The sequence below is a fragment of the Uranotaenia lowii genome, chromosome 2, assembly GCF_029784155.1.
Source record: "Uranotaenia lowii strain MFRU-FL chromosome 2, ASM2978415v1, whole genome shotgun sequence".
Classification (NCBI taxonomy): Eukaryota; Metazoa; Arthropoda; class Insecta; order Diptera; family Culicidae; genus Uranotaenia; species Uranotaenia lowii.
Window position 1 is genome coordinate 400,038,276 of NC_073692.1, and position 20,456 is coordinate 400,058,731.

A 20,456-nucleotide genomic window follows, 5' to 3' on the forward strand; every position below is an offset into this window, starting at 1 on the left:
AAGTCTCGATGATACCCTAAAATTTGAGATGAGTGGACTGTTATAGATGCTTAAATTAGAGCTGGGTAAGCTTTCAAGTGACCGGTCTATGGAATTTTTGGTTACTTGGGAATTTGAAATAAGTTCTGGTTCTACTCAAAAGTCTAGACGAATATAAAGGTCAAACCTGTTATCGATTAAGCCGGTCTCGTTTCTATTAGTTGTTTAGTGGCACTAATGGTTAAAAGCGGTCTTTCGGTTAGCACAGATATCATAGTTCTACACGAAATTGAATCTCGAAATCTCCGGAATACATAGAAAAAGACGGAATCGAAAGTAAACCGATTTATTTAGTTGATTTTTCAAAAACAGAAGAATTGATCAAAAATATCGAAAATTTGAGTTGAAAAGAACGATTTCAGCCGTTTCCGGAAAATCAAATTTGTCAGAGAAAGCTTTCGACATATTTTCTATAATGCTTTTGATCTGTACTTCTAGCCTGAGTTTTCATTACGTCGTATGAAACAAAATGTAAACAAAGGATTTTTTTTACGAAAAAACACAACGACTGACATAAACTAATTGCAACTTGCAACCTCTTTCCATTTTTAAATATTTGTAGCCTGGACAACATAATCTATATGTGAAAAAAAAATTTAAAGTTGTTTTGATAACTTTTGCAGCAGTTCTCTGTGAATTGTTAAGATGTTTCTTTCGACGCACATAGGAGTACTCTATGGAAAAAGTTGGCCAAAACCTGTTTTTCTCTTTAAAATGATTAAAAATCTTTTTTTCGTTGTATTCAATTATACACAACTCATTTTTAACCAAAATTTCAAATTTCTTAATTTTGGTCTTTTTGGGTCACTTGCTGCACCCTTATAAAATGTTTGTTTTCAAGTAAATTCGAAGCAAACCAGCCGATCAACTATCAGAAATGATGAAAAATACGATTTTTTAAACAAACAAATCAAACGCAATAAAAAAAGTTTGTATAACACAAAGTAAATGCATGGCATGCTCGCTATATAAAAACAAATTAGGGATAAAAATCGCTCAAATTTTTAGATTTCAAAATTGAAAATAGCTCGAGTTCGCAAGTATGCGCAAGATTTTTCTGCTGGACATGTTTTAGGAAGTTAAAAACATTCGTATGTTATGTGAAATTTTTCCCGGCGGAGTCCGGAAGATAAACTCCAACACTAATTTGTAAAAAAACAATATAGGTTTGTTAAAAAAACATTGCACTATTTTGTTAAGCTTCTCTACTACATGTGTTTTTCAAGAAATGAATTCAATTTTAGCCACAATTCATTGGTCATATTTAAACTGAAGATTTGTAGAAGAAATTTTGTTAATAGTCACATTATTCTGCGTGTTACGCAGTCTGTAATTGTACGTGTTAACACCAATTTTTGTAAGACAAAATTAATAATTTTGATACATCAATGTTTCGAGTTATGCCATTACGATTTCACTATCCCGATGGTTTTAAATCGACAATACTAATACACAAAAACTATCTAACAACCAAAAAACCTATAAAAAATATTTTTTCTCAAATTTTAATTTCGAGGTTTTGGCCAGGATTTGGGGTAAAATACTCCTGTGTGCGACGTAATGAAAGCTCGCGCGAAACTTAATGGGAATACATTTTTAAATCATGGCTTAGGCGTATTGGGAGAAAGATGGTGGCTTTTATCTGAGTGGAATACATGTGAGAAGTGGGTCGGAGAGATTGCATCCTGACTATTCTGTTAGAGTTCTAAAATTAGGAAATCTGAATTTTTGCAACATGCAAGGTTGCCGAAATCACAGAAAAATCTTTATAATTTTACAGAAGTTTGAGCGAAATTTCATCACAGAATCTGTTACACAGAACACAAAAATTATTTACAGATTTCCCGTTTTTTTTTTTTTTAATTTTGTTCGTATTTTAAAAATTATAGTTTTTTATGGTCATATAAATTTTGGATATGGGTGAAATCGCAGAGAGTCCGGATTTTTTTTCACCGAAACACAGTTTTTTTGACAACCTTGGCAACACGACTTGCGACATATTGTGACAAAGCTTATGGTCTTTACACAGAGTTACCAACATTTTTTTGGTTCAAAATTTGAGGACATAAGAAATAAAAAATTAGGATACATTGTCCAAAGGAAATTTCGCTCGCAGTAAGACTTTTTTAAATCATCGATCCACATTTTGACCTCCACTAATGTCTTTAATGCAGTTCCGTACTAGTCATTTTCCAGCATATTCACAAAAATTTAAAAATCAAGCACATTGGCAACCCTGCCTGTACATTAAATAATCGATGTTAAAAGTCTTTGGGACACCTGACTCTGTCCATGAAAAATCCCGATCAGGAGTGAAAAACAAAATTATGTCAAGATGATATATTTTGATATTCATTTTGATATTTTTTCTATCTGAATGAATTGTTATCTAGTATTCGTAGGGTGTTAAAAATAGGTTGTTATCTATGCAAACATAAATAAATCATAACAACCATAGATATAATTTAAACAAAATTATTATTAATTCAGATAGGATATATCAACAAAAAATCTTATAGGAATTGTTAAAAAAAGGCGACGAAAAATGAGATTCGAACTCATCACTTGTCTAATTCTACCCCGTCTAATCAGTTGCGTGCCTTAACCTACTGCTCTACCTGTGTTCGTAAGGAAGACGATGTTTATTTTCATGCTGATTCGACAAAGGTTGATGCAGGCTGATGTTTTTTCAAAACCACACAGACAGACAGCTATTTGGGGGCCATGAAATTGGCCAATAGGAATTGGTATAAGTTTACTTGATATATTGGATATTTGATGGGTTTTAATTTGACTGTTGGAATTTTAAAAGGGGTAGGAACGTTTTTTTTAACGCGCTCAGGCAGGCGGCCATTTGGGAGCCTTGACATAAGACAATGGGAATTTATATAAGTTTCAACGATGTACAGTAATTTTGTGGACTATACTGCCGTTCCAAGCAAGATTGTCCCACGTGGAAAAACGTGCAAACGAGAAAAACGCGATTGAAATATCAGCTATATTTCCAATTTTTCTCTCAAACTAAAAATGCACCGACATTTTTTTCGTAGTGAACAGTTCAAGTTAATCATTTTACAATGTTTTCTGCCAAAAAATTACATTTACTACAACAAAAAAAACAGCAAATTAGAGCCAAAAATGCTCCGTGTGACACTTTTGCGTAGAATCAGAACGCATACCGATGCTAGTTCTACGAAAAACTGTCACGGCTACAATTTTTCTATAATTTTAAAAGCTCGCATAGTTTAATTTTTCCCAAAAACTCATGTTAAACCGTAATTTGTGAAATATGTATTTTAGTGTTCTTTTCAGTGAATAATATTAAATTCAACAGTTTAAACTCATCTCAAGAGATTTTTTTGATGAAATTTGCATTTTTCATAGAACTTTCTCTAGTGTGAAATTCTTGCGTAGAACTATCAACATCAACATATACAACCACCTTGATGAAAATTTCGTATAAGTTCAAAACAAAGTATACTTGTTTGTGTTTTTATTCGAAAGTTAACACTAAAAGAGACCGTTTCCAGCAAAAAAGTGAAAATGACCCAAAAGTCACATGGGACATTCTTGCTTGGAACGGCAGTATAGGAGTTTGAAAAGGGATTCGTGCGCACTACCGGCAGGCTGCCCAGTGTCGTTTCATTGGAATACATACAGTTTTACCTTATGCATAGAATTGGATTTTCGGGATTCAAGATGAAATACTTGATGGATTGTAATGAGGGCTTCTAAAATCCAATAAATCCTTTTAAAACAGGTAAACAAGAAATTAGAAAATCAACTGTACTTGCCAATTTTTTAAACTTATACCTTTTGCTTTAAAAAAACTAAACAGATTTATTATATAAGGCACTCGATTTTTAAATTAAAGTTATTTAATATTACAGAAAAATGTTTTATCCCTCAATTACATTTGAATAAAATCGATTCATCCACATAAATAGGAAATTTCAACTGCTATTGTATGTGTTCATACTTAAAGTGATTTAAAAAAATCTGGTTATCAAAATTTGATATAGTTCTGTCTTCGAAAAAAACATAAACAACAAATCTCATAACAAAAGTATAATTGGATAAGATATAGATACCTAAATATCTCGCTGAGATAGGTCTGAGTAGCGATTTTGATACGCTCTTCTGATCGGGATTTGACTGTTTCCTAATCTCCTGTTTATGATTATGTTAGAAGTTCTCTGGGAAATTTTGGAAAATAATCATAATTTTTGGTTCATGGCCAGCGATATTTTTGAAGAAATCTTTCGATCTGCACATGAAGGGAATCGATGTAAGAAATTAATCGGAGACACCTGACCGTGGCGTTCCAAAATTAACAAAAAAAAATTGAAGACATCTTGGAAGAAGAAGCTGGCTTAAAAAATAACAACATGAAAGATTGTCACGAAATCTTATAAACGTGAACAACACATTTTTACAGAATAGTTGTGTTGTTCTGTTGGTTGCTCTACATGAAATAAAGACTTAGTTACAAAAGGATTGTTGCGTCCGGATTTGGTTTAATTTCAATCTTTAGATTCAGAACGAACGACTCGACTGGTTAAAAATCCCAAAGAATCCATTGGGCCATAATTACGTGATCAACCCCAACTCCCATATCGTTGAAAATTGCAGCTAATACGTGGAATGGAAGGCAGGAAAGCAAAAAAAAAACTTCGGCACCTAACGACAGTTCCTGCTCAACACATGTGTGTAGCGCGAATAGAAAACCAATTGTTGCTTGGCCTTTTGGCGGCACCACTGGGAGTGCATTTTATATCGTGTAAGTCTTGCCGGGTTGGTAAGAAATGCATCTCGATCGTATGAACAGCTCGAGCAAATCACCACCCAGAAGCGCAAATCTAGGTAGTTGTTGGTAGCTCCCTCCCTCTCGAAAAGTCATCGCTCGGAAAATGGCATCCCGCAACTGGCCAGAATAAAATAAAAAGGAATACCGATGGTGTGTGTAGTTGGTGACTATTATTCGCACAGTATTCAGTTAACTGTCCTATGTTATCGTTAACAAAGCTTTGAGAGTCAAGAATCATTTTACCATTGGTCGTAAAATATGTTCATAAATAACATTCCTGGAACACTTCCATGAGACGTTTATGCGAATTCGGTCAAAAGTACAGAGATGCATGCTGATGGTTGATGCAAGTTGGTTTCCCGTGTTGTTGATCGGATGACGACAACACAAAACGGGGATGACGTTAGCGGTAATTGAAAATGAGTAAAAATTGTGACTTTAATATTTTTATTCCTCCTACCGCGACTTCCCGCCATGTAGAAGTGGAATCGGGGGCGCGGATCCAATACGTTACGTTGAATCAGCACTGCACCGGAGGGTAGCAGCAAAAGAAGACACATAGACAGCAGTGTGTAGAGACGACACTAAATGTGGTCACTGGCCCCGCTGCTTCTGGGTGAACCCAAAAAAAAAGCGCACAAAAACAAAAACGACCAGAACACACAGCAGAAACGGCGGCGCGGGTTCAATGGCCTCAAAGAAATTGCGAACGCGCCGGTCTCGATGCTGTTTTTTTTCGTTGGTCTCTCTGCTGCCGTGTTAGAGCTGTGCTACTATTTGTTGGTGATGTTTTCGAAGAGTTGAGCGACATCGCATAGCGCATAGGTTATCGGGCAGGGTTCATGAACTCCTAGCCCAAGCTATTTCTTCTTCCGTTTCCGGATTGAATTTCGGGAGAAAAAAATTCTTCAACCTTCTGAGAAAAACTTAAAAGCTCGATCTTATTTGAGGACTTCAGATCCAAAGGAGTATAAGTGCAAAGTGATCGATTTTGAGTGAATGATGCCAAACGACTCTTCATATGTATAAACAATATTTGGTAATTTTATAAGATTGCGAGAATTTTATTAACATACTTTCACGGTTGAAAAAAAAATACAATTTTCCAAAAAATATAAGAAAAATGGCCAAATACAAACCTAAAAGCGTGTTTTCGCGAAATTTGTTTTAATTCGCTTATATGTTAACTTGCCAGATTGCCTGGTTTTACCCGGACCTGCCCGGATATTTTTACGGATATTGTCCGATTTTTGAGTCGCAAATTTTAAAATTAAACGTTCGAATTTTGCCAGGTTTTTAGATAAAACAACCCGGATCTGCCCGGTCCAGATGCGTGAGTGAAACCTTTTGGCAACCTTTTTAAGAGGGGAAATAAGGACATGATGGCCACACGAGGCAAAATGGACACTTTCAGTTTGAGCAAAAAAAAAAACTAATCTGTGCAAAATAGCAGCTCAATCGGACTTGATTTAGAAGTGCCTCAAGCGCTCAAAGTTTCGGTTCATGACCCTCAAAAATCACCAAAGGGGATCCAAAGGGAGCCGAAAAAAAATGAAATATTAATTTTGATGCCAAATGACTTAAAAATGCATAAAATGTCGAGATTTGGTGTTTTCTGAAAAAAAATTTTTTGTGAAAAATCGTCTCCACGGCCATTTTTTTACAAAGTTCCGGAAAGTCGATGTTTGGCCAATTTTTTTTGTGATGGTTTGTCGATTCCGATTCCCGAACCTATCGGATCAAAATTCTCCCCATTGAGGCAGCAGACTATTTGAAAAGAGCAACGACGTCAATGCAAGCGTCAGATAACACTTTCAATGAGGTCGTTGCTTCGCACTTGTCTTTACTTCGTTTGGTTTGGTTACCAACAGCCTCGGGTGCTACGGTTGGCCCTCTGGTAGTGGAGTGTTGAAGCTTGGTGTGTGTGCAGGAGCGCAGACACTGAATACCCAGACTGACCACTGAAGGTTGATTTTGACATCCGTTCCGCAGCGCTATCTACGGGTTATCGTGAAACTAACGGGCACCTATTTAAAATAATAAAAGTGGAACGTTTATAAACTTTGAAGTGCAGATTATATTGTTTAAAATTTCAAGCTCCGAATATTTTTTCACTGCCAATTGAAATATTCGGTCCTGACAACGAGAAAGGGTAGAAACTGTGTTTTTTTTTTCAAAATTTAAACAAGATCATGTTTCCAGTAAACAAAAATCTAGCATCAACAAAGGCAAACTTATCATAAAATAGCTTAGTTTAGCTTAGTTGACTATTCATATCCACCTTAAATCATTGAACTTAAAGTGCTTATATATGATCATTAGACCGCTGCAAGCTTTGTATGGAAATTTCAAATTCTTAAATTTTTACACCTCCCATAACTTTTTTTGGTTGTTTTTGCTGCCAGAAATAGCAATAAAAAATTTGGAAGCGATCCATTCAGTCCTGAATTAACGCAACGAGTTTTAATTTTGTATGGAAATTTGTATGAGAAATCAAAAATTTTCATTTAAAAATCGCCATAGTTGTACTAAAAGTTCCAAAAAATATAACTTTGGATGAAAAATATTCCTTAATTCTTACAGTACAATTCATGTGAACAAACCACAAACCTAACTTTTATCCCAGGAAAGATATTCGATGTTATACAAAATGTTTGTTTTCAAATTTTTTTTTAATTTTAGCGTTTTTGACTGCTTATTTGAAAGCTGTGAAAAAGTAGGATGAGAATAAAAAATCTTAAAAAACTTCTTTGCACAGCCAGGAAAATTATTGATTTGTATAACATTTGCAAAAACATTTCATGAAATTATTAAAAGCTCGAGCAAGCAAAGTCTGCTATTTTTAAATACTTTTAAATGGATTCAGATTTTTTACTTTGAAATGGTTATAACTTTCTTCATGAAATTCTTAGCTGCTTTTCATGTTAGCAAAAAATGAAGCTTAAGAATAAGCAAAATAAAAAATTAAAGACCGACTTCATTTCAAGCTAATTTGAATTTTCTGGATGATTAAATGTGCAAAAATTTCTTCTTCCATACGAATTTCCATACAAAATTGAAAAGTGTTGCGCTAACTCAGGAATCAACCAAATCATCTCAAATTTTACACTGATGCTTGGTGAACCAGAAGGTAGCAAAAAAACATATAGGAGCAAAAAGTCATTTTTTGCAGCGGTCTAATGATCATACATTTAAAACTTCAGATAACATATTTGATTAGACTTTGCTCAACTTACGCACTTCAAATTCCATGATCGCTGGCGTGGCTAAGCAGAACGAGTTCTACCTCGCCAATGGTTGCTATTCCGTCATTGATCGAGGCCATCAATTTTGTGCAAGGGCCAAAAGAATGGTGCTTGAGACTAGCAGTTCATTCACAATGCACAAAACTCATGCTCTCCCTTTGAAAATGATCAATAACGGCGCCGACCACGTCCTAGTAGTCAATGAGGAATGAAGGAAGGATTGTTAGTAGAATACTTCATAAGATCAATCAACAACCTTTCGTCCCTTTATATTCCAAAGATTAATATTTAAAAATTCATTCATTCAACTATAGAAACATAGACAAACTTATTATAAAATATTTTAATAAACTAAAATAGTTTGACTATGACATGCGATAAATTTATTTGAAAATTAAAAAAAAAACTATACTATTAAATACGGTTAATTTATTTAGAAATACAAATAACACTGGAACAAATATCAATTTATTCTTTTGTCTTGTTTGTTTTGTTGTTACACTCACAAATTACAGTAAAACTCTGAAGAAGGCGAAATACATTACGCCGAATCGTCGGATGAAATAGGAAAACGCTGTTTTTCTTAAATAATTTGACTGAAAGCCAAAAATTTTCCAAAATTAACAAACAACAGTCGCAAAAGTTTTCAAAAATAGGAAAAATATCATAACAAGTATTGCTGATATTACTGAAGAGTTTAAAACACAGATTTTACTTAATTAAACATTTTTGTTGATCTAATTTATGCTTTTAAAGATATTGAAAATTCAATTTTGGTTGTTATTTTTTAAAACTTGTTGAAATCTAACATAAGTAAACACACAGAAAATTTTGTAACTTTTTTCGCATAAGTCAAAATAACTTTCGGTCTTAGCAAAAGATGATAATTAAATGAAAACCTTTATATTAAAATTTTTTGTAACGTTTTATCACAAAAGTTCCGAATTAACATAAATGATTTTTGCTTATTTTTAAAAGTGATTTCGAAAAACAAAAGCGGATAGAAAAAAATTGCATAGGTTAACGGACTTATTTTGAACCAGGGAACTTATTTTGGCCAACCTTGACTAGCTCTCTTATAAAGCAACTAATATTGAAAAAAAATAGTACGTTACATTGAGTGCCCGGGCTTCAACAATATTTGCCAAAAAATTTCATGATTTTTTGTTTCATAAAAGAGCTAGACAAGAGGGTTCAAAATAGGACCTCTGGTCCAAAATAAATCCGTTAGCCTATTTGGATTCAGGGAACCAATTTTATAAAAAAAAATAGTTCTAAAGTTCTTTCCACCTTGGAAAAATGTGAATGTTGTGGTTAGCCAAGCTAAAATTTGTTTCTTGAAGAATATTTGTATTTGCAGAAAATTTTTGATTGCGTTTTTTAATAACCAAAGTGATTGATAATAAAATTGAGGTTTAAGTTTTTTTTTTTTGCTAATTCTTTTGACTATCGTTAGTATTAAAAGCCTATCACATGGATATCAATTTGTTGACATGTAAAATTAATATTCGATGAATGAATTTTTAAGTAATTATCAATGCCGGAATCAAGGGGAGGGGGGAGGAGGGTCAACACGGGAAATTGCCTCGGGCCCCCCGGCTCAGGGGGATTAGGTTAAGATTACTACAATCATATTGCTGTAATTTTTAGAAAACAAGAAAAAAATCAAAACTTCAAAAATTAGAATTAAAACGTTAAATATGTATAACAGCTAAGGGGCCCTATAGATAGAGTAAGCATTGCAGAAGTTTTCCGCATATTAAGAGCTGAGCAAATCGGGACAAAAAATTTTCAAATCCGGCAAAATTTATGCGAAGATTTTAAGTTTTTCAACAAAAAAAATCAAGGAAAATCACCTGATTTCTTTTATTTTCACGTCAGCGGTGTTCAAATCGTTTTTCAAACTAAAAAATCTATAGGGGAAAATCGGGTAAGACGAACACAGCGGGTAAAACGGACACTTTTAATATTTCGAAAAATTCAATGTTTGCCACAAATCTAATGATGGCAATATGTTTGCCTGAGTTTATCAACACTTTCGAGACACTTTATTTATTTACATCAAGCAAGGTCTCATAAAAGTAAACAAAATAAACAAAAACTTTGAGGATCCATTATTTGATGTTTTTTCTACTCAGAAAACAGTTCATAACTTGCGACATTATAGAAAAATTCAACCGTTTTCAAATTAGGAATGTTCATTAGGTTTCTATTTGACTATCTGTAGAAAAATCAGCGAACTTCGGTTAAAGGGCTTAAGCAACAAATGTTTTGAAACCTAGAGGTCGTGTAAACGGAAACATAAGTCTCCAGGTATTCCAAATTTTTCATCGGTTTTATCCTTCATATGCCTTCAAAAGACCTTGGCAAGAGCAATTGTCGGTCGAAAAGCACTCACCATCTTAGATGGGCCTTAAAAACTGTAATAACAAGATCAAATAAAAAGATTTTGATAAAAAAAAAACGTTCTCAAATACCTATCTCACAAAAAAATATACTTTTACAGCAATTTTTCCGGAAAAAAGTACCTTTTCTACGCAGTGTATCCGACCATTTTTGAAAACTGCAATTTGCAAGCATGTTTTAAATAGATTGATATAATACAGTTTTGATGGAGGAAATGTACTATTTCCAATGGTTAATGCGATACCAAACAACCTAAACCCTCACTCTGCACGAAAACTGCGATGAGAAAAGCAATATCTGATTTACAATTGCGATTCTACCTTAGGGTGTTCATCTTACCCGACTTTCCCCTTTAGAGAAGATAGCTAAAAAGCCGATGTTTGAATTGCTACATTAGCCTTTTGATACGAATCTAAATTTTGATTTAATTTGAAATCAGGGCTAATGTTTGTATTCTGCAGATGAAGAACACATGTTCAGCCCGAGCATTTTCGAAAAAAAACTGAAATGCACACCCAACATTAAAATAAACATGATTCTGGTATACTTCTGTTTAAAAATTATCCTCTATCTAAATATCCAAAATTTCCACGATCCAAAGCTTATCGTTTCCAATCGACCATTCTCAATTTATTTTATCATAAAAACAATCTCATAGTCTAATTACGAATTTCATTGAGTGATTCTCAAAGCATAAACATTCCAATGTTTTCTATCTTACCGTTTTCAAGATTTAAAAAAAAGAGATTCAATTAATCAAGTTTGTGTTGTTTCTTCAGTTTCATGGTTTTTCTGACTTTTGAGAACTCTTGATCTAGACTTTACTTATCTCATTTTCAAAATTTGTTTCTGTGTTTAAAACATTTAATACCTCTTCTGAATTAATGTTTTGAAATGTAACTTTTGTCACAATTCGACAATAGTACCTGATTTTAATAATTGATCTGATGAGAATCATATTTTGTAAATTTGAAATTGTAATCTACATTACATTTTAAATTTTTTTTACTAATTTTATTAAATTGTTTGTTTTTAAAGGTGTACGATTAAAATAAACAGCATGTGAATTTGATATGTTATTTGATTTTAAAATCTTAATTTGAAAGGATGAATTTAATTTCAGACACTGAATTATGGCTTGAAATAAAATCTGATTCAAGGCTTTATTTTACTCTTGAGCTCTCATATCTGTATCTCCAAGGAATTTGAATTTTATTGTTTTGTATTATCTTTTAAACTTTGAATTCTAGTTCTGAAATCTGAATATTACTTTAAAATTTTCATGAGAGAGATTTTTATTCTGCTAAAGAAAAAGCATATACAAGGCGTTCAATGGTGAAATGAAAAACATTTTTATATTTATTTCTGAATTCTTCTAAACCAAGAATTTTTGCAAATAAAAGAGTTTTTAGATAACTCGCAAATTTAAAAATTTTGCATTAACAGCTTTAATCAGCGTTGTTTTTTCGATAAGTTTATTAACTCTTCCGCAATGTTTGCACGTGATTTATCAACAACTTTTTATTTTAAGATATCACCAGACTACGCAGCCATAATCAGTATTTAAAGGCAATATACTGAACTAATTTTTAGACCCTTAGCACGATTCAAATATTACGTTTTTTTTTCCGGGATGGCATACAAATATATATAACCGGTTCACAGGAGCCCCTCAAGAAAAATGGCTCCAGCCCCCGATGGCTTCTTAATAAATATCCATTCTAAATACAACCCATTTCAATACAGATGGTCTTTTGGACTGCAACTGAAATGAAATGCAAACTTAAAAAGTAAAAATTAGTATCAATTTGAAAACGTCCTAAGATAAAATATCTTAGGCCTTGACTAAACTCCTTAAAAAACCTTATTTCCGGACATTTTTTTTCTGTTGGGGAGAGAGTTCATTGCGAATATTTAGTTGATCTATTGTGGTATTACCCCGAGTTATTATTTTTGTTTTGCTATGCTGCTTGACACCCCTGCACTATTGGTTCAAGTTTCAGGTGTTTACCAGTAGCACTACGAACAGACACAAATCTAGGCAGAATCTTCAAGTGCAATCTAAGTTCCCTTGCATGTTCAATTACGTACAATTTCAAGGTATACCCGGCTAACATTTCACTAATGCTAAAACCGTCATCATACTATGTGTGCAAGGTTATTTCACGACCGAGATACGATCTCGTGACCGTTAGCTTAGAAACAAGGATGCTATCCTCTAGGCCATGACCGACTGGCGACGTTCTGACATGTTTATTAACAGTTATTTTTAAACATCTTTTGGGATCTAGTAACTTCCCATTACTACTGTAAATTCCTTTCTTGAACTGAGAATTTTACTCGAAAAAAAATCTCTAGGCGGTTAAACCCCTGAAGAAAATACGCTTTCAAGTGCTTGTGTTGTTCCAATTTGCATATATTTTTCGAAAATTTGTATTTTTCTGTCGAACGCCAAATTATGAAAATAAAACTCTAAAAATCTTAAAAATCACCAAGCAAAGTTTGAAAAATGAAAAATCGGTTGCCATCATAAGCTTTGAATCGACCATTTTTGCCCTTATACCCATTTGGCTCTGAGGGCCTCAATTGAGGTTTCTTCAAAGCAATTCCTCTAATACGCCGCAAGAAGATGACGTCATTTATCGAGAAATCTGAAGCATCAGCGCAATGAACTATGTGGTCCAATATCCGTACAGCTTCATTTGAAATAAGAAGAGGTTGTCAGTTTTGATTTATTTTGATTGGAAGTTGTTTGGAAAAATATTGGATTTGATTCACTGGCGATCATTCATTTCCTTTCATAATACCGGTAGAAAAAACACCCTATACTGTTTTCTGATAATGTCAACAGAATTCGGTAGTGAATTTTGAATACGACGAATGCGCCAAATGTAAACAAATGGAGTTATCAGTTGGGTGATAAAGTACGTTCAGAGCTCTACATTTTGAATCCACAACGTTAACTGAAGGATATTTGGTTTTCGAGAAACTGAGAAAACAAAATAAAATTTTTGCTGGGAGCTTATGGAGTTCTCAAACTTTGAACGTGTTTTTCTCGAAACAGTGATGTTGGCGCATTCGTCGTATTCAAAATTCGATACCGAATTATTTCAAAGGAGTGCTTTTAAAAAATTACCCTGTTTGTAACTGTACCCCATGTGCCACCCTACATCATGGGAGTGACAAAATCGGGGATTCACTGTATAGGGTTTGATTCGAAGATTTAATTTGTTGAAGACATGTTGTAAACATTGTTATGAAATAGTCATTTGCTTACATGGTTTTGCTTCCACATGGTACTGATAGCCAATTTTCTGCTTTGTACTTTCAAATAAATAAAAAAAATCAGAAAAAGGGACCACAGAAAATCGGGAAAATCGAAATTGTTTATTTTGATGCCAAATGACTATAAATGCATAATAGATCTGATGTTATCTCGAAATAATTTTTTTTACCAGAAATCGACTTTCTGGAACGTTTTTCGGAAAACCTGTGGCTTTATATAGAATGTGTCAGAGTTGCCTTATAATATAAATCACAAATCATAATCAGAGCTCTTTTGGCAACATCCCTGTGAAAACCCCGATCTTGGTACTGAGATCGCGGTAATATTGATTCATATATTGATCTAAGCCGACAGGATGCCATTCACTACAGGCAAAAACGATTTGCATCTCTCAAAAGACGACCCTGACTTTTCGAACGTTTCGAATGCCTTAGTTAAATCCAGGTCAGCATCTCTTCATCGCCCTTTCCTAATGCATTATTGTTATTACTATTATTACGGCGAACTGGCTGCTGCTGCAGATCATCATCGTCAACCGTGTTGGCCTTTACTTTTGCTCTAAACACACCGATTAACCACCATCGCAGCTTCGATTGGGTTCGGTTAGTGGTAGCGTTTTGGAGTAGGTATTTTTTCCCCGGAATATCCCACAACAACGGCTAGCCCGAACGTTGTCTCAGCCGAAGGAGTTCCATAAATCTTCCTTCGAAAGAGCAATCTCTCAGCACTCGTTCTAAGCAGCAGCCGCGAATAATAGGCAAAGGCGGTTCTCGTGCGCATGTGGCATTGAAAGATCGATTGAAGCTAATTGCCGGGTACCGAGAGAGTCAACGCCAAAGGAGACGCATAGAGTAGGTAACTTATGCATACACAACAAACAGACACTCTCGTACAGCCGATCGACCGACGACTATTGGCTGGCTGGCTGACTGACTGGTACCATGATGAGAGGAAGATCACGGCAGCCAAGCAGCCGTGTAGCCGGGCACATGGAGGAAAAGCAGAGAGAACTTCAACTAGAAGTTACCTTGACACAGTTTTCTCACCCTTTTGCGCTTAGTAGTAGGTACATGTGCAGCACTTACGCTGCCTGGCTGGGTCGCTCGAGCTCTACTGCTTACTTACTGTTACCGATGCTTAACCTTCAGCGCCAAAGTGATCGTCCCTGATCACACGGATAGTTTCAGTTACCAGCAGCCAATCGGCAATCCAGCCAGCAGCCGGGTCTCTTGATTTAGTGACCATGGAATGAACCGTAGCGGGTGAGCAGAAACCCTTCTAAGCATAAATCTACTAAACAGGCGCCTGTGTCGTATGAGAGGCACTGCATGGGAGAACCACGAGTAGGAGGGTTTTGCGAACCGTGTCATTGATGGCTTCAGTTTTTTTTGGTTTCGATAGGAAAAATCTCACGTCCGTGCTTGAGCACTTGATGTTTCCGAGGTTTGGAAAAGGTGATCTAATCCATTTCGGAACTACATGGACTTGAAACACATATACAACTGTCTATGATACATGGAGAACGGAACGAATACTGTAGGGAAAACGTAAGATAGCGATCGGCTGCTAATGCAAAGGCCTTCCGCTGATTGAACTAGTTAGATCATTGTTAGGGAATGGTTCGACCTCTGACTGGGTAGGAAGGAATTCCATCGATGTTATTTCGAAGGTTCTGTTCTCGGGGACAAGTACACTTGCGAAATGATTGAACCATCGACAAAATTGAACAGTTAGTTAACCAGTTTCAATTAAATGTCGAGTGATTAATTTAAAATTGGCAACAAAAAAAAGGTAGAACACAACCCGGAATGATAAATACGGAACCCAAAGAAACATTTTTAACTCTGATGTTTTTTCAGTAGATCCGAAAAGTTCGGTGCCATAAAGCATACTGCGAACGAATAAAACTTTCAATAAATCAGGGTTGCCACTCAAGTACAATTTTTAACTATCCGCAGCTCAAATCAACGGTTTTCTACCTTTAACAAATAATTCAATAATTTAACTAAACCAAAAAGTCATAGCATATTCAGCGAAAAAAGTTCTGTTAAATGGTGCATTCTGGGGATTTTTTTTCTGGGAATTGGTTCATACTGGGGTTTGATTTCGGGTATTTGTCATTCTGGGCAAAAATTTTCGGATAAACGGGATACAATCATCTAAAGCAGGGGTGAGCAACGCGCGGCCCGCGGGCCGCATGTGACCCGCGAGGCCCTTTTGTGCGGCCCGCGAAGCTTTTTTCAAATTTTTATGCCTTTTCAAATATGGATTGTTAGGAAAATTTGAATGACTTGATCAAAATATGCTCTTATCTGCATTTGCCCCACAATCATTGAGATTGTTCACTTTTTCTGGCTTTTAAGCATTTATTATGTTCTGTTCAAAGCATAAATGCAATATTTGTTATTGACATAACCTCATTTAGGGTTTTTTAATTCAGGATACATTTTTCCTAATAATTTAACTCCTACCACCTTGAAAAGCCAAATTCATTGAAGTGAGGAAGAGCAGCTAAAGCATGATCAAAGATATTTCGCAGTCCGTTAGTGAAGTCATTATTTTCGTCTCAAGCAAAAATTAAGTTGAATGATAAAAAATATGCTCAGAAGATAATTTTCTATCTAATTCGGTAAAAAAGCTTGTTCTGTAAGCATTGAAATACTGGCAAAAAAATTCAAACCTAAACCTTGTGAAATATTATTTATTTCTGTATATTGACGAAAAAACGAAAGTTTAATAATAAAGCCTGGGTGAACGATTTTAGATTTTGTATTAACATGAATCAGCCGGCATTAAAGTTACCGACAAAAATTATTATTTATTGATAAAAACTATAGATATCGGAAATTCTGTGATTTGACCCAAAAGTTATTTAATGATAATCGGTGATGCTTTTTTCAGAAATTTGTTAGAAAATTTATATCAAACTTCGATAAATTGAGTTGTTTCACTCATAATATAACTTTTGAAATCCTATCCCAAAGATATCTAAATAAGATTAAAAATTATGAAAATCTTAATAAAAATTCTAGAATGAAGCATGTAGTTTTCAAGATAGTTGCTTAAAAATATGTGAAATTGAAAATTTTTCTATGAATTCTTTACAACCTTGCTCAACATCTCAATGCAATGATCCATTACATAACTTTGATTTAAAAAACGAGGTACTTATCGTTCGTTGGAAAAAAAATCTAGGCTTTGAGGACATGAAAAAACAAAACACAGAAAGTCAATTAACAATTCAACGTCCAATGCTAAGAAGACGGTGATTGACTATTGAAAAACTGAGAGATAGTGAAAATGACACAGATTTTGTGATGTACCTTTTCAATATCGGGTATTCAAAAAGTCGTGTTGAATTTCTGTTTTTAAACTCGTGAATTCGGTTTATCTTTCCTTTTTGAGATTTGTCCTCACCAAAATTTGTAGTTATAAAAACTGACGTGAAGTTCTGCTAATTATTTTAAAAAAAAGTTATTTAAAGTGCGGCCCGCCGACAAGATTTCAAATTTAAATTGGCCCGTTGGTTCAAAAGGTTGCTCACCCCTGATCTAAAGTGTTAAAAGTATTATTCTTGTCCCAATCCAATAAAAACTTTTATTTTAATATATTCAAGGCTCTTATGATTTGATTTAAACGATCTATAAAATATAGAGAAAATAGAAGTTTTAACAGAAAACGTGAGAATTGAGGACTTTAGGAGCACAGGTTGCAAAAGTGTCTCCTGATTAATCCTTCACCCCATTTCTCATACAATATTTTCTGTTGAGATGCAGAGGTAACCTGGGTACTAAAGCGTAAAATTGTTCTTCACTTTCTACCTTTTTCAACCTATCTATTGACTACTAGGACGTGGCCGGCGCCGTTATTGATGATTAAAGACACAAAAAAGCTCATATGAGCCCAGTGCTGCAAACATTCAGTGTCAGCATGAAATATTCAATTGAATTTATTGCAGTGTATCGGTCAGTTCAACTCCAACAGGATTCATAAGAGAATGAACAGAAAGCTGAATTTCGAAAGCAGATTTTAGTATACATTCAGGCTCTGTGCAGGTTCATGAGATTAGCAAATTATCATTTTCAGTTTCAGGCAAACAATGCTGAAAGTGAAAAAAAGCTAAATTTCAATATCATTAGATTAAGTTGAATGGTGAAAAAGCTTGGGCGAATTGGCTCGCTAGACTTGCAGAAGAAACTTTGTTTGCGACATTCAACGATGAAATTAATTATGAAAAACCTGCGTTGTTATTTGAGTAATCGGTCACTCGTTACACCATACTACGGGGTGATCCGAAGCTTTTGGACGATGACCTAAGCAGCTATTTTATATATTTTAAGTGCATTGCAATTTTTTTGCACAAAATTAAACAAATGTGTTTTGATAAGTATGGAAAAAGGATACGAAAGCAACTCTAATTTTGAAATTTGGTCCACCCCACCCTGAAATGATCGGGTTTGAATTTTTGGAAAATGTCCCAACTTTAAGCTAAATTTAAACATTAACATTTTGTCAAAAACATACAAAGAAGGTTTTGCTCACGATCTCTTGAATGAGATAAAAATTATTGCAATATGTCATAGATGGCTGAGATATGGCCGATAGTAATTTTGTTGTTTTTGAAGGGGTGATCCCAAACTTTTGGCCGCAGACATAAAGATGTTAAAACGACTATAATAAAAAAAGAGAAAAAAAACTTTCCAAAACCCTTTTTCAGTTGCAGGTGTATATTATGAAATGCTCATGAATTGGCATTAATGAGTTAACTCTGGGCGGGGCATGTTGCGAGAATGCCGGACGACTGTCCTGCAAAACAGGTGTTCGCTACGAATTCGGTAGGAACAAGACGAGCGGGGGCGCAATGAGCGAGGTGGTTAGACCAAGTGGAGCGTGATCTGGCGAACGTGGGGTGCCCGAGGAATTGGAGAACGGTTGCCATGGACCGAGTGAATTTTAGGAATTACGTTCGTCAAGTTTTGTCGTGAGACGGAATACTATGTAAATAAAAATAAAATGAGTTAACTCTGGTGTTAATTTTATTTCGATTTTTGCAGATAACCAACATTGAAATTCGGCTTTATAAATCTTCCATTAATTATACTCAGATTAAAGATTCAGAAATCAAATTTACGAAACACCTTATGGAGATCCGACGTAAATTTTAATATAGCGTGGAGTTATGTAGAGAAAAATGAACAATACATTTAGCAAAATTCGATAAATGATTCATAAATATGGGATTGATATTTATGAATCATTTCATCCCATAGTCCCCCGTCCCTCATATGAAATATGGTTGTGGCGGTTCTCATGTCGTTTTTTCTTTTCGAATCCCAATTCACAATTTGCAAAAATGGCATAAACAAATGCCTATTGAAATTATCAGCAACTTTTCCTGACACTGATTGAATGCTAAAGCTGCATTCACTGACAGAAAGTCCTTAGCGCAAGAAGCTTTCGTAGCAGTCGACTGGAACAAGTTCGTTCTGGTTCGCGAGTGAACTTTCAACCAATGTGGTACAAAGATGATGGTGATGAACAAACACGCACACTATTACAGAAATCGTTATTCAAAAAGTAAAAAGATAAACAAAGCCTACGTCACTTGACAGGATGTTTGTTTGAAAATGCAACTGACGTCACGAATTGGCATATGTTGACAAAGAAAACTTTTACTAACACTTACCACGGGATTTCCATCGCCACCTAAGATATGTATACGGGTTGACTTTCAACTGCAGACTGATAGACATATTCACAAAGCTTGCCGTAGTTTGAGCTTTCTACACTGATAGAAAATCACAGTCAATGTCATCGGTGTTTAAAAAAAAATGCAGCACTGTAATGGACGCTTTCTGTTCTCAGTAAATATAAAAAAATAATTCACGCTAACAAATTCATATGGAAAAGTCTCATACTTCCACCAGCTATTTCTCGGTACCAACTGGATTAAAGTCTCAAATTTTATCAAGGATGAAGTTTTCTGTTTAATTTTTTGGATTATTGTTTGAGTGTTTATTTTATTTATTTTTTTTTTTTGTTATCATGGAGCATTGGAGGCACTAGGAGCTGAGCCAAAAATTCCCGACTTCTTGAATGAATTCCCGATTTTCCGATGGATTTTAAATCCCGACTTTTTCCCGCATTTCCCGACTTTCCCGAATGAGTGACCACCCTTGCAAATGTCCATCAATCGTTTCATAAGCGTTATAAAATTTGTCTAGATAGGGTTACCATATCCAGGTATGCCAAAAAAGAACAATTTACAAAAAAAAACTAAAAAAGTTAGAAAAACTTTAGAAAAATAAAAAAAAGAGATATTTGAAATCATTCAAATACTGCCAATTTGTTATTATTATTACTATGAGGAAGCATTTAGATTGCCTGCTTTTTTCCTGGTCCGTAATATCTCCGGATATATCCTGAATCGAAGCAAAATCCAAATCAAAACTACGTTTTTCTTTTCATGGAATTTACATAAATTGAACATCTTGAATTTACATGAGAAAAGCCTGCATTTTCGTCAGATTTTCCCGGTTATTATGCGGTTTTTAATTGAGAATTTCAAAATCCAATGACCGGATTTTGACAGGTTTTCTGGTAAAATGCCCGGATTTGCCGAGCCCGAATACGCTCAGAAAAATTTCTGGCAGGCTTAGGTATGACGTATACA

The 20,456-nt window shown here is 34.6% G+C and overlaps 1 protein-coding gene across 5 annotated transcripts in view; it reads right to left on the minus strand.

The window, feature by feature from the left end:
* LOC129743939 (midasin-like) overlaps positions 1–20,456 on the minus strand; it is a 155,764-nt gene that overhangs the window by 114,151 nt on the left and 21,157 nt on the right. The gene's annotated exons all lie outside the window — the stretch shown is intronic.